This window comes from Macaca mulatta, chromosome 15 (assembly GCF_049350105.2).
Source record: "Macaca mulatta isolate MMU2019108-1 chromosome 15, T2T-MMU8v2.0, whole genome shotgun sequence".
Taxonomy (NCBI): Eukaryota; Metazoa; Chordata; class Mammalia; order Primates; family Cercopithecidae; genus Macaca; species Macaca mulatta.
In genome coordinates, this window is record NC_133420.1 from 108,610,972 (window position 1) to 108,627,653 (window position 16,682).

A 16,682-nucleotide genomic window follows, 5' to 3' on the forward strand; every position below is an offset into this window, starting at 1 on the left:
TACTATGCAGCCATAAAAGGATGAGTGCATGTCTTTTGTAGGGACATGGATGAAGCTGGAAATCATCATTCTCAGCAAACTAACAGAGGAACAGAAATCCAAGCACCGCCTGTTCTCACTCATAAGTGGGAATTGAATAATGAGAACACATGGACACAGGGAGGGGAACATCATATACCAGGGTCTGTCAGTGGTTAGGGGGCTAAGGAAGGGATAGCATTAGAAGAAATACTTAATGTAGATGATGGGTTGATGGGTGCAGCATACCACCATGGCACGTGTATACCTATGTAACAAACCTGCACATTCTGCACATGTACCCTAGAACCTAAAGTATTAAAAAAAAAAAATCCTCTCGAGTTGAACTTTAAAGTATAGTAAACATGAGTCAGCATTGAATTTTTAAAATCTTGTCCTTATTTATGGTATTTAAGTCTGATATTAAATAATTTATCAGAGTTGTGATCAGTTTATGATTTAACAGTATAAATGTGATTATTTTATTACATTTAGAAACAATATTAGAATGTTTAGAATTAAGAGAGTATGGTCTTGTGGGGTTTTTTTTTTGGTTTTTTTTTTTTAGATGAAGTTTCACTCTGTCACCCAGGTTGGAGTGCAGTGGCTTGATTAGCAAAATGCTGAGGCTTACTGCAGCTTCAACTTCCTGAGCTCAAGTGATCTTCCCACTTCAGCCTCCCGAGTAGCTGGGACTACAAATGTGTGCTACCATGCCCAGCTAATTTTTGTACTTTTTGTAGAGATGGGGTTTCTCTATGCTTCCCAAGCTGGTCTCAAACTCCTGGTCTCAAGCAATCTTCCCTCCCTGGCCTCCTAAAGTGCTAGGACTATAGACATGAGCCACCATACCTGGCCAAGAGAGTAAGATTTATTTAGTCCATCTACCAGAATCACTTAACTGCTTAGATTTTGCTTGCCAGCTTTTTCAGAGGTTTAAAATATTTGAGGATACCTGGGTTTTTAAAATGTGTAAATAGGTTTAAAAATGTTTAAAGAAAATGTAATAATTTAACTAACTGAATTAATAAGTGAAGCAAACAGCAGTAAATTGAAAACTAATCAAAGGATTAAGAAACATCCCTTTAATTTTTATATGCAAAAAATTACTAGATTTATGAAAATTAAAATGAACATTAAAACCTAAGAAAAACTAGTTTTTAAAGTTTATATTCCACTCTACTAAAGTCAGTATCAACTAAAACATGCAGCTACAAATGTCTCTTTGCACACCGAAAGACCCTATCAAATATTTGAAAACTCGGCTGCACAGAAAACAGTTGTATCCCACTACAATACTGATGAAGATGGGAGGATGAGAGGCATCAACAGAGCACTGCTCACTAGCTGGCCCACAGCATCATCCTATACCCTTTCCACCACAATAGAGTCTAATTTTTCTGCCTTAGGATTGCATAAGATTTGGAAAGAATTTCCAGATATATTGTTATCAAGAGGCTAAGAGCAAAGCAGTGTATATTATTTTATTAGCTAGGATACCAGGTTAACTTCCATTTAAAAAGGGTCTAATCATTTACAGTTCAAGGTTAATATGACACCTTTGTGGTCTTAGAGACATAGATCTTTGCTATCATGTTGCTTTCTCATCCTTAACACCTTATTTCCATCTCATGGTAAAATATGCCTGCTGCCGCTCCTACCATCAGGTTACATCTTCCTCTAGGAGGGAAGAAAGCCTCCTTTCCTTTTCAGATCATAACTCAGAAATTGCTATATCACTTCAATTTACATCCCATTGGCTATCACTTCATCACATGGCCACAATTAGCAGCAGAGAAGCTAAGAAATATAGTATTTAGCTGTGTGTCCATGTGCCCAGATAAAACATCTTGTATTACACAGAATCTGTATTCAGGAGACTGCTAGCAGTCTCTGACACAAATATGCCACTTTTTATGTTAAAAAAAAAAAAAAGGTAAAAACCATCAAGAGTATCTATCACATTTGTGCATAAAGAATATCTGAAAGTTTAGGAAGCACATAAGATGCATACAATAAATCATTGGCTCTAGAACATTGGCCCATAGTACAATGTCAGTATCTAGTGAAGTTTTCATTAGCAAAAAGTAAAATTTTTCAAAAAACACATAATGAGTTCATCATACATTTAAGTTTATTCAATTTAAGGTGTTATCTTCCATTAAGCCCTTCTATTATTTGAAGTTCAAATATTCTTTCTTTGTGCAATAATGTTGATACTAAATGGTAATGATGGCAGTGGTGGGCCACCTGGAGTGGCTGCTGCCATCATGCTGGCTGCAGCAGTGAAGCGTGGCTGGGCGGAGCCGGTAAGAGGCAGGGATAAGCAGGATCCTCGCCCCTTCTGAGTTGGGGTGGAAGCTGCCTGGGTGCTGCCGCAGCCATCCAAACTGCAGCTGCAGACCCAGCCGTCCCTGTACTCTCAGGGCTCAGGAGCAAGCAGGAGCCCTACCCTGCCGGCCACCACTGCAGCTGCCAAAACCACAGCTGCAGACCCAGGCATCCCTATACCTTGGGCCAGGAAGGCCCCCCCTGCCCTTGCAGGCTTGGAAGTGCCTGCTCCTGCTGCCTGGCTTCTCCCTGCTGTTGGCACCCGCTCCAATCTCAGAGCAAAGTTGGGGCCATAGGAAGCCAAGGGGGGCACTGAGGGAAGCTTGGTGTTGGCCCACAGGCACCCCTTGGCATAAGCATCCTGGGTGCCATGGGTGCCATGAACAGCAGCGGCAGGCAGACAGGCTCCTGGACAGAAGGAGGTGGGTCCCTAGTGAGGGCCTGAAGGCTGGGGACTGGGCTGCCAGTCCTGTGGACCAGAATGGGAACTTGTGGTGCCTTTTCCAGGCCTACCCATAGCCACCCATGGACCAATCGGTGCATACTTTCTCCCCTCTGCAGCCCATAAAAGCCCCAGGCTTAACCAGAGTGTGGCAGATGTCAGGATGACCAGCTGCAGAGAGGAACTACCCATTCTAGGGCCTCCTCTCTGCGGATACTCAAGCAGATGTCAGGACAACCAGCTGCAGGGAGGAGCAACCCACTTCGGGGCCTCCTCTCTGCTGAGAGTCGCAGAGACAACAGGGTGACCTGCCTGCAGAGAGGAGCTTCCCTGTCCAGGGTCTCCTCTCTGCTAGGAGCTGAACACTCATGGGACACCCTGGTTGCAGAAAAGGAACTTCCCCCTGCGGGAGACTGAGCTGTTCTGTTGCTCAATAAAGCTCCTCTGTCTTTCTCACCTTCCACTTGTCTGCATACCTCATTCTTCCTGGCCACAGGACAAGAACTTGGGACCCATCAAATGTAGGGGCTAAAAGAGCTGTAACACAAACAGGGCTGAAATATGCCCCTTGCTTGCCACATTGTGGACAAACAGGAGAGAAGAGCTGTGGCCCTTTGGGGACCCCAGACCTGGGAGCTCCCTGAGCCAGGGCTGTGACTCCCTCTTTGGGGCCCTACGGTTCCTGGAGTCTCCAAGCTTCTGGATGCCACCTTGTTCCCCAGTGCCAGCTGTGGAAGCTGCTTGTGGTGTACCTGGTCTGGCTGCAGCCTCACAGAGAGCTGGTGCCTTTGCTGGCACCTGGAAGTGCCCACTCTGCTACAGTAAAAGGCATGTCTGACTGTGTGCAGTGGCCACATCCCATACTCGCTCACACACCCCTCGCCATTCGATGCCTGACTCTCCTTGGCAGGTGTGGGACCCAGGCTGGTAGCGTGAGCCAAGCTCAGTTTGCCAGGCCAAATGAGCAAAACAAGCTCAGGGGGCCTTAGCAAAATTCAGTCAAAGGCACCACCAGCCACAGAGGTTTCCAGACAGAAAAACAATACCCCAGAGATCCTGTAACAGTCACATATTTCTCCGTTTAGCAAATGTTATGAAACACCCAGGCACTATACAAGATGCTGAGGATTCTCAAGTCACAATAGTCTCTACACTCATACAACTTAGAGGCTAGCAGAGAAGAAGGATGGTAAGTACAATTTCAAACTAGGATAAGCACTATTTTTAAAAAGAAACGTAGAAGGTGCTATGGCAGAAATATTCTGAGGAACTTAATTTGGACTGGGGAGTCAGCAAAGGCTTCCAGGAGGAAGAGATATTTAAGATGCATCTCAAAATGAGTATCAGTTCACTAGAAGACCAGCAGAAACGAGTGTTGTAGGCAGACAGATTGGCATGTGCAGAGGCCTAAGTAGGATGAGTCTGGCCCACTGAAGATTCTAAAAGATGGTCCTGTGGCCAAAACTAAGTAATCATGGAGAATAATGGCAGAGGGTCATTAGGGGACAGATAGAGGGTCTCACAGGCCATGCACAGATTTAAATTTGCACCCAAGACACAGAAAGGTTCTGAGCAGAAAAACAACAATCCAATTTACATTTTTAAAAGGTCACTCTGGCTAGCAGAGTGAAGAGTGAATTTGGGGCTAGGGAATGGTAGATACTTTAAGCAATTCAGATAGGAGATGGGGGAGAACAGAATGGCAGAGAGGATGGCAAGAAGTGGGCACAGCAGAGATTTGCCCCCATGGGGTAGATTTGGGTGAGCTGTCTGGCTCTGGGAGACAGAAGCAGAACTGTGATTAAGAACCAAGACTCTGGCGTCAGACCACCTGGATTCAAACCCTGGCACCACTCTGGCCAGTGAATCTTGCCATGGGATAGGCGTCAATTTTCCCATCTGTAGAAAGGAGAGGATACTACTGCCTCTACCTCAAACATGATGAGGAATAAACAAAACCACTCATTAAAGTACCTAGAATAATGACTGAATGTATAAATGTTACACTTTAATAGTGCCTTTTCCATTATTAGTGTTAGGTATAACATAAAAAGAATGGAAAAAGACCCTGGATTCTGGCGAATGAAGTGTTTCAGAGTAAAGCAACAATAAAGAACAGTTTACAAATTTCTCAACTGTAGTTTTGGTTACATATCAAAATCTTACCATGTATAGTTACTAGGAAACGTCTTTTTGAAAATACAAGACAATGGGCTGGCTCATGCCTATAATCTTCAGTGCTATGGGAGGCTGAGGCAGGAGGATTGCTTGAGGCCAGCAGTTCAAGACCAGCCTGGGCAACACAGGGAGACCTTGTCTCTACAATAGATAGATAGATAGATAGATAGATAGATAGATAGATAGATAGATAAGCAAGCTGGGCATATTGATGCACCTGTAGTCCCAGCTACTCAGGAGGCTGAAGTGGGAGGATCCCTTGAACCCAAAACTTTGAGACAGAAGTTGATCACACCACCGCACTCCAGCCTAGGCAACAGAGTGAGACCCTGTCTCACAAATACAAAGGAAGGAAGGAAAGAAGGAAGGAAGGGAGGGAGGGAGGAAGATCACAGGGTAAGAGAGGAAGCAAGAGAGAGGTGGGGAAGTGCCAGGCTCTTTTGAACAACCAGCTCTCTCAAGAATTAATAGAGTGAGAACTCACTCCCAAGAAAGGGCACTAATCTGTTCTTGAGGGATCCAATCCCACGACCTAAACACCTCACAGGAGGTCCCACCTCCAACACTGGGGATCAAATTTCAACATGAGATCTGAAGGAGATGAACATTCAAACCACAGCACCAGCCAATGTTCCACGGAGAGTGAATTTTCAATGAGAAGACTGATACATGATGGCTCTTACTGGAATATGGCTCCTCAGCACAACTAAGTTCATTAATAGAAATATAACTACCTAATGGTTATTAGCCATAAGATCATTGCAGTTTTTAGAAGCACAACTTTTTGAAGAGTACATGCAAGTACAAGGATCTATGCAAACATGAACATTTGCTACTTTTTGAAATAATTCTTGCCAACGTAAAACATACCTATGTGCTTGCTCTTCCTCTTTGTCCACCAGCCTGGCACTTTGGGACAAATGCAAAAAGACCCCTACAAATTACCCAGCTTAGCCCTTAAAGTCCCTTCATCAAATTGATGAGGGAGAGATTTCTTCACCTGCAAGCAACAAAGTATTCCCTAGACAGATTAGTCTCAGGTGCATCCTGGAAGTCTGTTGAAAGCCCAGTGTGACAATCAGAGGCTGACCAGCTCCTGAGTTCCAGGCCAATGCCATAAAATAGAGGTTCTCAAACTTGAGTGTGTATTAGGATCACCTGGAGAGCTTATTAAACTGCAGATTGCTGGCTCCACTCCAGAAGTTCTGCTTCAGACAGCTAAGATGGGGACTTAAGAGTCTGCAGTTCTAACAAGGTCCCAGGAGGTGCTGATGCCAATGCTGCAGATCCTGGGAACACACTTTGAGAACCACCGGTAGAAAACATCTGATGACAGAATTTGAAAGACCCCAGAGGTCATCTGGTCCAACCTTTTCATTTTACAGGTAAGGACCCTGGGGTTCAGAGGAAATGTCTTGCTCCTGGTTATACACCCAATAACTCAGAGCCTCCCCTCACCAAAAAAAGAAACTCGGTTCCCAGAGCCTAAACATACTGCTCATCTCATGGTGCCAAGTTCTGGCCACACATCAGGTCGCCACTCTGAGAAGGAGCGCCAGCAGGGTCTTGGTGCTGTTGACTGTCTTCTGCACATGCCCTCTGGGATGTACATGGTAGTTCCGTCAGGACCTCACAATGGTAGATGAATGACCTGAGCCCAGATAGCAGATTTGGCAGTGCAATGGGCACTACTTCTTGGATCTGGGGAAAGGGGAGGTGGGAGAAGAGCTATGGACTCAAAACACGTTTACTGGTGGTGTTTACAGCTCCTGGAGTACTAACTTCTTGAAGAAAAAAAATAGTTCCCATTAAGAGGTACTAGGTCATGAACTAATCAGATCTCTGCTGGCTTGAACTTTCAACTTCCTAAGTTTTACCACTTTTCACTGTTCTTTGCTATTAATTTCCTTTCTGTTCCACAATTCCAAGAATAGCACTGTCTCCTTTACCTTGACTCTTGCTGTAATGGACTCTTTAGACCTAAGAAGCACACACTGAAAAAGGAAAAAAACAAGAGACCAGGCCCTGAAACCTGCAGTGGCCATTAATTGAGTAGATATTGACCTCACCTCATCCATCAACTTCAGAGAAAATTTAAATTTTGCACAATTCAAACCACATATGGAATGAATTTCTGTATCCTATCAGCAACCTCATAAGTAATTTTCTTAAGTATATTTTAACTTATCTATTCTATTGTTAAAATTGTTGAGCCGGGTGCAGTGGCTCATGCCTATAATTCCAATGATGCTGGAGACTGAGGTAAGAGGGTCGCTTGATACTAGGAGTTCAAAACCAGCCTGGGCAATAGCAAGACCCCATCTCCCAAGAAATATTTAAAACTTAGCCGGCTGTGGTGGCATGCCTGTAGTCCCAGCTACTTGGGAGGTGGAGGTAGAAGGATTGCTTGAGCCCAGGAGGTCAAGGCTTTAGTAAACCATGAAAAGAAAAATTATTTTTGTTGTTAATACTGAGTACCAGGAGGAGGCATATCACATAGGTAATACTTTTGTGTTCATATTCTAGAAAACGTTAGCTTTTATTGCTACTGTCTGGTTTTATATGCGCAAGTTTATTCTGAAAAAATACTGGAAGATCAATATATTAAATATCAAATGTAGTCTTATAATGAAGTAATTAACAGGACTCTGAATGATCAAGAGCACTTGCTTGTTCTGTAACATGGGTATATCAACATGTATTCATGGAAGAATATTTCATATTTGATAGTCAACTAGCCTGTCTCATTTCAGATTGGTCAAGTATCATTCTGGCTTTCAGTGCTCACACTGTACCGTCCAGTCATTATTGAAACATTGCACCAGCCACAAAACTGGTTCAGGTGCCAGGATACAGGAACAAGACAGCACAGCCCCACTCTCACGGAGCTTGCAATCTATTGGGGGGCAGATGAGCCAACAACTAAGCAAATAAGAATATCAGGTAAATTCCAAGATTAACAGCTATGAAGAAATAAAGCCAAGTTATAGAACCAGACAACTAAGAGTAAATGGTGCAAGGACGATTTCAGGTAGTATGATCTGGAAAGGGCTTGTCAAGAGAAGAACTTTTGAGCTGAGACGTGAAGATAAGGAAGAAATAGCCATGTACATGGAACAAGAGTGGGGAACAGAAAAGAATGTTCCAGGCAGAAAAAAGAGCAAGCTTAAAGACCCGGAGGTAACAAATGTGCGTCTGAAGAACACAAAGAAGCTGAGTGTGGCTTCAGCCCAGCGAACCAGTGGGAGAATGACCCTGTGTACATTCTGAGAAGTAGGAAGGCATTTGGCATTTATTCCAAGTGTAAGTAAAAGACACTGAATTTAAGTAACGTAATAATACAATCTAAGTTTTTAAATGGACCAAAGAAGGGCAAATGCGGGGTGGGAAATCAAGAGGACACTGCAATAACGCAGGTGAATTGCAGCTTTGGATAAGGGATGAAGGGGTGAGATTTGGCAAATGTTTAACACCAGAGACAATGCTGGCAGATGGGCTGTGAGAGGTTCCCGGGATAATAGGATACATGTGTGAAATTTTCATAGCCCTGTAGAATAAAGGCATGATTTTAAAAAACAAATTCAAGAAATTAACTGGAGCAATATTAAATACATCTTAATATTTAAAGACATCTACCTCCTTTTCTTTTCATGATTCCATTGTCTGAAAGCTTACATTTAGTTTTTCTTTGAGTCTGCCTTTACCAATCCATTTAGGAAAAGCTATTTTATGGAAAATCTCACATTTTTGTTGTGGATCTTTGTAATTTGGGGCTGCCCAGCAACTGAGCACTTATCTTCTGGGGGAAGGGTTTCAAGAAAGGTAGGAGGCAGCAGCCCACCCCCTTTCCCTATGGTAGAAAGCTAAGGCTGGCAGAATTTTATTTAACACACACCTAAAATAAATAGCACTGACTATGTGCCAGGCACTAATCTAAATGCTCTAAAAATGACGACTCATTTAATTCTCATAATAGTATCTACCTCATTGGGTTGTTATTCCCCTTTAACAGACAAAAACTAATGTACATTCAAGGATGCACACAGCTTATCAGTGGAAGAGCCTATATTTTAAACCCAGCAAGCCTGGCTCCAAGGAACATTCTCCTAACCGCGATGTCACACTGCCTCTCCCCAACAACGTGGTAGTTCAGCACAATCAGACAGATGGAGGTTTTGAAAAGTGACACCAGGGTGCAGAAGATGGTCACAGGTGATTTGCAGCTCTGCTGTGAATGTAAGTGTCGAGCAGCAGCAGTGACTGGCAGGGCGGTGGAGTCCACTGACTGTGTCCTTAACAGCCTTGTCTGGTACTAGTGTTTGTTATGTCCAGAGTCCTTTAAATCCTGCCCTTTTACTGAGCCTCCTATCCAATTTCCATTAATTCTATTTCCTGCTTCCACTCTAATAAATTATTACTCTGCTTACATGGTCTACAATCAAGAATCTTGGCCAGTATGGCTAATTTACCCATCAGCAGAGAGCCAATCTTCATAATGAATGTGAGAGCTCTTGCAGAGGCTTTTGTGGTCCCTTCCAACTTTACAGCCCTTGGATTCACGCTAGTATATTTTCTTCCTCTAACAGTATTTGCAGCTGTGGCTACCTGGCTCACAGGGATCCCAGTCCCCGGCCATCTGCACTCAGGTGATAGTCATGTCCATGATGCACGTCACCTGGCCAGAACTGATTGATCCAGGAGTGCACCCTGATGCCACAACCTGGCTAAAGGTTGGCGGAGAGGGCTCTCAAGCTTGGAAGGGGATGGCGTCAAGTCGTGTTGATGGCTATGCCTAGAGAAGAGTCCCCTAACCCAACTGCCCTGGCACTTGGTCTTTCTCTACTATTCAAATCCTCTTTGAATTCCATGAGATGCCCTGGTGACAATCCCTCCGATAAATTATTGTCTTCTCTTTAAATTTCAACCGTCTTTAGTATCATCTTAGCTTTGCTGCAATAATTCACTGAAAATCCCTCTCCTACTCCCCAATATCATGACCTCGCTTCATATAGCCCTACAGATGGGAGTTGTTACAGTGGTATTTTCCCCTTGTGGTTTAAGTATCATGGGAAATGAGAAAGCAAAAGATGACATAGACTAGAAGGCATCTTTTAAAAAGAAAAACAAACAAAAAAGAGAAAAACAAAAAAAACATTTGAGGATGAAGACTATTTACATTGCTTTTTGCCAAACTCCACTGTCAGATTTTTCCACTTTATATCTGCCCACTGCTTAAGACTTATTAAAGCCTCAAAACTTTCATCCTCTAATGACATGATTTAGCACCTTGATTCTTTTGGTATTTGGATACTGTACTAGTAATTGATCTGAATTAGGGACTTGATAGCTTTGTTTCAAATGGCTTAAACATTTTTTAAAAAGATCCAGTTCTCCACTAAAAGGAACCACAGCCCCTCTGAGAAATGGCTGAGTTCTTCCCCAGCTGCAGAAGAATTGGTACAAGATGAGCCTGGGGCATGTTGTTATGCCAGAAAACAATGAAATGCTCAAAAAAAAAAAAAAAAAAAAAAAAAAAGACAGAGGCATGTCACAGTGACACAGGAGTCAGCTTGAAGGGGATCTCATTGCACGAATCGGATACAATTAGAGCACCAAAATGATTAAGAACAGTAATGAAGTAAAAATCATTGAGGGAAAAAAACCTAGGGATTCATGAATTTGCATGGGGAGGGAGGCAGGGAGGGAGGCACGGAGGGAGGGAGGCAGGGAGGGAAGGAAGGAAGGAAGGGCAAAGGTAAGGCTGTTGCAGTAGAATGTCGAGTGCCAACTGGTAAATGTGGAGAGTGCTGGAGTTGGAAAATCATTCTGCAGACACCATGTTATACATTGGATCAGGTGGAAACCATCAATGACTCCTAAATTTTGATAAGAAGCAGGGTATTTACATGACCTTATACAGTGTCTCTCCACAACATTATGATACAGTGGATAAAACAGACAACATCTTAACCAGGTCATCAGAGTTATCACCACCACAGAGGGGCAGATGGACATGGTGTGCCTCCAGATGCCACCCTCGAGAAGGACACAACAGCACGTATCCAGTGTTCCAGCCAGAAAAGCACAGTTGGAATCTCTAATTGTAAGAAAATCACCAGTTAAATCCCAAATGAGAAACTGTCTGTTAAAAAAGGGAGAGGGGACTGTATTTTTCAAAAATTCAAATCGTAGAAGCAATGACTTTGTGGAAAAGTTCAGATTAAAGAAACTAAAAGGAACGAGAACCAAATGCAATCCCTGAGCCTCCCCTGGACCTTGTACTGGAGGTGGGGGAACACCACTAAGGACATTACTGGGTCAACCTACAAAACTGGGATATGGATAATAGATTGGACACAAATATTGCATCAAAGTGAAATGTACTGACATTTCATAAGTGTACTGCGCTTATGTAAGAGATTATCCCTATTTTTAGAAAAACACACTGAAGTGTTTAGGGAAAAAAAGGCCATAATACATATAATTTACCCTCAAACATTGCCAAGGGAAAAGGGCATACCTGTGTTGTTTGTGCTATTCTTATTCCTGCAAATTCTTTATAAATTTTAAATCAGTTCCAAATAAAAAGTAAAAAAAAAAGAAAAAGATTGACTGCAAAGGCACAGGGAACTTTCTGGGATGATGGAAGGGTTTCTAGGTTGTGATCATACATTTGTCAAAACTCAAAGTGTACACTTGAGGCTGCTGACTTACTGTATTCAATAAAGATGATTTGCAAAGGTACAAAGGGTAAAAGTCCAGTATTTCAAAAGATTCTATATTCCTTTAAAGGCAGACAGAAGAAGGGGTACGTGCATTTGCCTCTTGAAAGGCCTCAGGAACTGCTGTGTTATGGATGGAAGCAAGCTATCTGGTGAGATTGGTTTGCTCCAGCCAGGATGAACAGAAGCCACAGACAAAACCACACAATCCTCCTTTCTGAAGCATATTATGGCAAAAAAGCAAGCATTTTTGTATTAATGTCTGTTTTAGAGTGAACACAATACTCCCATAACTGGTTAAAATAAAACACAGGCCAGGCACTGTGGCTCATGCCTGTAATCCCAGCACTTTGGGAGGCTGAGGCAGGCGGATCACTTGAAGTCAGGAGTTTGAGACCAGCCTGGCCAACATGGTGAAACCCTGTCTCTACCAAAAAAAAAAAAAAATTAAAAACTTAGCTGGGCATGGTAGTGGATGCCTGTAATCCCAGCTACTTGTGAGGCTGAGGCAGGAGAATCACTTGAACCTGTGATTCTGTGAGGTTCCAGGGAGCCATGATCATGCCACTGCATTCCAGCCTGGGCAACAGAGCATGACTGTCTCAAAAACAAACAAAAAATAAAACAAAACACAAAAACTCAATGAAATCTGGCCCCCAAGGGATCCTTCATATGATCCCAGATCCTTAGAACACCATTTACTGTCCCTCAGAAATTTCCCTAGATGGTGAGGAGAGTTTTTGCATGTCTCTCCCAAGCCCCCACGCACAGACAATAGTTTGCATCTTACCCTCCCCATAGTTCAGGGCCTACTCAGATGATGCCTCCTCCAGAGGTTCCCCCTTTATGCTCTGCCTGTTCCACCTCTTAATCTAAGCTTTTATGTCCATCTTCCTCATAACAGCTATTTGTGAACTGTCCTTCTCCAACTCAGCCCTTGGGAAGGAATCCCTGCACTGTGGCTGGCACCTTGGAAAAGGATGTTGCATTGAACTAAGCTCAGATAAAGGAACGCGGGCATATTTACCATTTCATTCCTTTTCTCCTTCACAGAATGGGAATTCACAGAGTAGGAAGGGTGTTGTCATTTTTTCTTTCTTCCTCTTTCTCTTTCTCTCTGTCTCTTTCCTTTCTTTTTCTGAGACAGAGTTTTGCTCTTATTGCCCAGGCTGGAGTGCAATGGCACGAACTCGACTCACTGCAACCTCTGCCTCCCAGGTTCAAGCAATTCTCTTGCCTCAACCTCCTGAGAAGCTGGGATTACAGGCATATGCCACCATGCCCGGCTAATTTTGTATTTTTAGTAGAGACGGGGTTTCTCCATGTTGATCAGGCTGGTCTCGAACTCCCGATCTCAGGTGATCCACCCGCCTCAGCCTCCCAAAGTGCTGGGATTACAGGGTGAGCCACTGCACCCAGCCAGTGTTGTCACTTTCTATGTTGAAACTCACATTATTTGCACCATTTTCTGGAATGGACTTCCTGCCCAGGAACATGATAGCTAATTCTAAAATGGGATCTTGTTATAATCAATCCAGTCAAACTTTTTGGGACCAGATTTTCAACTTTTTGGTGTAAGTAGGAAGAGAGATTTTAAGCTCAGAAAACACTAAGGGAAACTCAAAGCAAAACATTTCTGTTAAAGCACTACCAGAACAATTTATACAAACTTCTATGCAACCCATAGTTGGTCAACTAAAAATGGAAAACGACACCTCTCTAGGACCTGAAGATATTCAAAAACAGTGATGATAGCCGACACCGACCACTCACTGCCATCCAAAGCCTGGAGAAGTTAGTCCACAGCTAAGACACTATAAGGCTAGGGTTCAAACCCAGGCAGACTGGCCTAAGAATCTACATTCTTCATCTCTACACTATTGTTTCTGGCTGAACTTAGTCCTCCCGCCAAAGCTTATATGTTGAAATCCCAACCACTAGTACCTCAGAATGTAACCGTATTTGAAGATAATGTCTTTAAAGAGGTGATTAAAATGAGTGGAGCCCTAATACAATAGGAACTGGCGTCCTTATAAAACGAAGTGGCCTGGCACAGTGGCTCACGCCTGTAATCCCAACACTTTGAGAAGTTGAGGCAGAGGGATCATTTGAGCCCAGGAGTTTGAGACCAGCCTAGGCAACAAAAGCTAAGAAAAAGAAAAATAAGCCCAGCATGGTGGCTCACACCTGTAATCCCAATTACTAGGGAGGCTGAGGTGGGAAGATTGCTTGAGTCCAGGAGGTCAAGGCTGTAGGAAGCCATGACTATACTACTGAACTCCAACCTAAAGAGTGTCAAAAAAAAAAAGAAAAAGAAAAAGAAAGAAAAGAAAAAGACAGGGATGTGCATGCCCAGAAGAAAGGCCATGTGAGGCCACAGGGAGAAGGCAGCTGTCTGCAAGCCAAGGAAAGAGGCCTCCAGAAAAACCAAACCTGCTGAGCCAACACCTTGCTCTTAGACTTCCAGCTCCACAACTGTGAGAAAATTAATTTCCTTTGCTTAAGCCTCCCAAGTCTGTGGTATTTTGTTATGGCAGCCCTAGCAAACTAATTTAGCCAGTATCTGTTAAATACCAATTCCTCTTCCTTCCAGAGAGCTCCAAGGTGAGGTCTGCATCCAGAATTAAAACACTCAACCCAATTAACAAGCCATACTTCACCAATCTGCGTTTAACAGGAAAATCAATAAAAGATCTCATTTTCCCTTATTTAATAGCTATTGTCCTGACACTTTCTCCCTATGCTGATGAGTACTCACCAATGTTCTTATCAGAACTCTTTTTTGTCCTACTTTTATGCAAGGAACTGGTAAGAAATTTCTTTCTACTAAATTCAACCATCTCCTTTATTTTCTCCTCTTTCTGATGAGAAGGCGTCACACTAACATCTTGCAATTATTAGCCTTAACCAAACAACAGCTTTTATCTTTCCCTAGTAGACGCTAACCCATGCTTTTATTAAGCAGAAACAGGAATACTGCACTTCGGATACATCCTAAAATCATTTTGTTGCAAAAGCATGCTTTATTTTGAAAGAGATGGTGGCTTTGGAGGTCATCCCATGCTCCACAAAAGGATTCCAAACTCCCATTTGCAAAGTGGGGTTTTTAACTGAGACACCTGAACAGTGGATGCTCTAATCCACCTACCAGAGATGGGTGAATTTTTCACTCAAATTGCATGACTTCAGACAAAACAGTGCCTACCCTCCCCTAAAATTCCTCTCTCCTCTGAGTCACTGGCTCTTCCTTGAGAAGAAATGGAGCTGTGCCCCAGGACTGTACAGATTGAAATAAATCAGAGGTTTTGAAGTCCATCCTTGGAGTTCTGAACAGCTCCGTGTACTTTGGAAACTATTTTTCACAGGAAAGTTTTCACTAAGGGGATGTACTAGTCACAACTCGGCAAGATGAAAATGGTGTCCAGAGGTCAGACAGTGCCGCAAGGCGGTAGGAGGAGGACTGGAGCAAGGGCCTGGGGAAATGAAGAAGACCCTGGGTCACCCTGATTAATGTGACTTTCAGGGCAAACAATTTACCTACAAACATTCCTCCCCTATTTTGTGTGTCAATGCAAGCATTTTACATCAAACAAACAGGCTTATTACCAATACAGTATGGCTCAGCTGACTGCACAATTTTTCATACAGAGAGCCAGCATTTGTCAAGCTCCTGGTATATTCTGGACACTGTACTTCACATGTTGACAAATCAAAGCATTGCAAAATGAAATAGGGTTCAGCCTGCCCTTAAAAAAAGTACATATGCAACTAGACCCCTCTGGTTTGTGAGGTTCAGGGCAAAAGTACAAAAGTCCCCCTCCTAGTTATTTTCTAGTGTTAACCAAGCTAGCAAACTGTCATGTATTCCTCCTCCCTTGACAACAGTAGCTTTATAGCAGCCTAGAAGGCCAGGGACAATTTAGAATTTTCAGACCCTTCAGAGTTATGGGCCAGACACAGAAATAGCAGACCTGGCCCATGAACAGAGCCCCTTCCCTTCCCCACCCAAGCTCCCTCTCTCCTAGGGGGGCCTCTTGGGCACCCACAGGGACTCCCTCCTCTCCTATCCAGCCCACATTTCCAAACTCTTTTATGCCCCAGCAAACAGCTGCCCCTATGTGAGCTCTCCAGGGATCAGGCCTGCCCTTTCTAGGGCTCAGGCCTTAGAAGCTGGTATGGGGCCCTTTGGGCTGGGTATTCCATCCAGGTCTTGGGAGGGAGGGGGCAGCATGATCTCTGGGTAGCCAGCCCCCTTGGACCTACAGACTTCCAGGTCTATGGGAAGGGGCACACCCCCCGCAACCCCCAGAAGGCCAGACTGGGCCCTTTAAACCCAGGGGATAAGGGTAAGGGGGTTCTTCCGCCCAGGTCTGAAGGCCGTACTGGCTGAGAGCCTTCTCTATACTACACTAACTAGATCAACTTTTTCTTTCCTTGAAGCTTTCTGGGAGGGTGACACCTATACAAGGAATAAAGATGAATAAACAGATGGTATAAGAGAAGATTCCTGTTCAAAAGGGATGAAAGCAAAAAAGCTGAAATCTTTGTGGAAAAATTGACAGCTGATACCATGGTCTGAAAAGAAAGGTAAAATGTTCCTCAAACAGCAAATATGTTGACAGCGTTCTAGAAAGTCTGAGGAGGTGGGATCCTCACCTCATGGCATAACTTGGGCAAACCTTCAACTGTTTTCTTTCTGTGTTTGAAAGTGCGTGTCCTACCCAGACCTTTGCAAAGAGACCAAAGGAGCTGGATGAAGACCGGCCAGAGGCACCAGGGCAGCCAACCTAAATCCTAGGGCGTGGACACACCGAGTCAAGATGAGCAAGGGAGGTTTGGGTCTGCTGCAAACACAAAGGCCTGGCCAAAGGGACCCATGGGGGGCAGGCGTAGGAGCTCACGGTCAGAGGAGCAGCAACGGCATGGGCTTCACCCCCACAGCTGACCTAGCATCGGTTTTGCCTTTTCTCAATCAGGGCAAGTTGGTCAGT

The 16,682-nt window shown here is 43.7% G+C and overlaps 1 protein-coding gene across 1 annotated transcript in view; it reads right to left on the minus strand.

The window, feature by feature from the left end:
• GNA14 (G protein subunit alpha 14) overlaps positions 1-16,682 on the minus strand; it is a 224,379-nt gene that overhangs the window by 206,513 nt on the left and 1,184 nt on the right.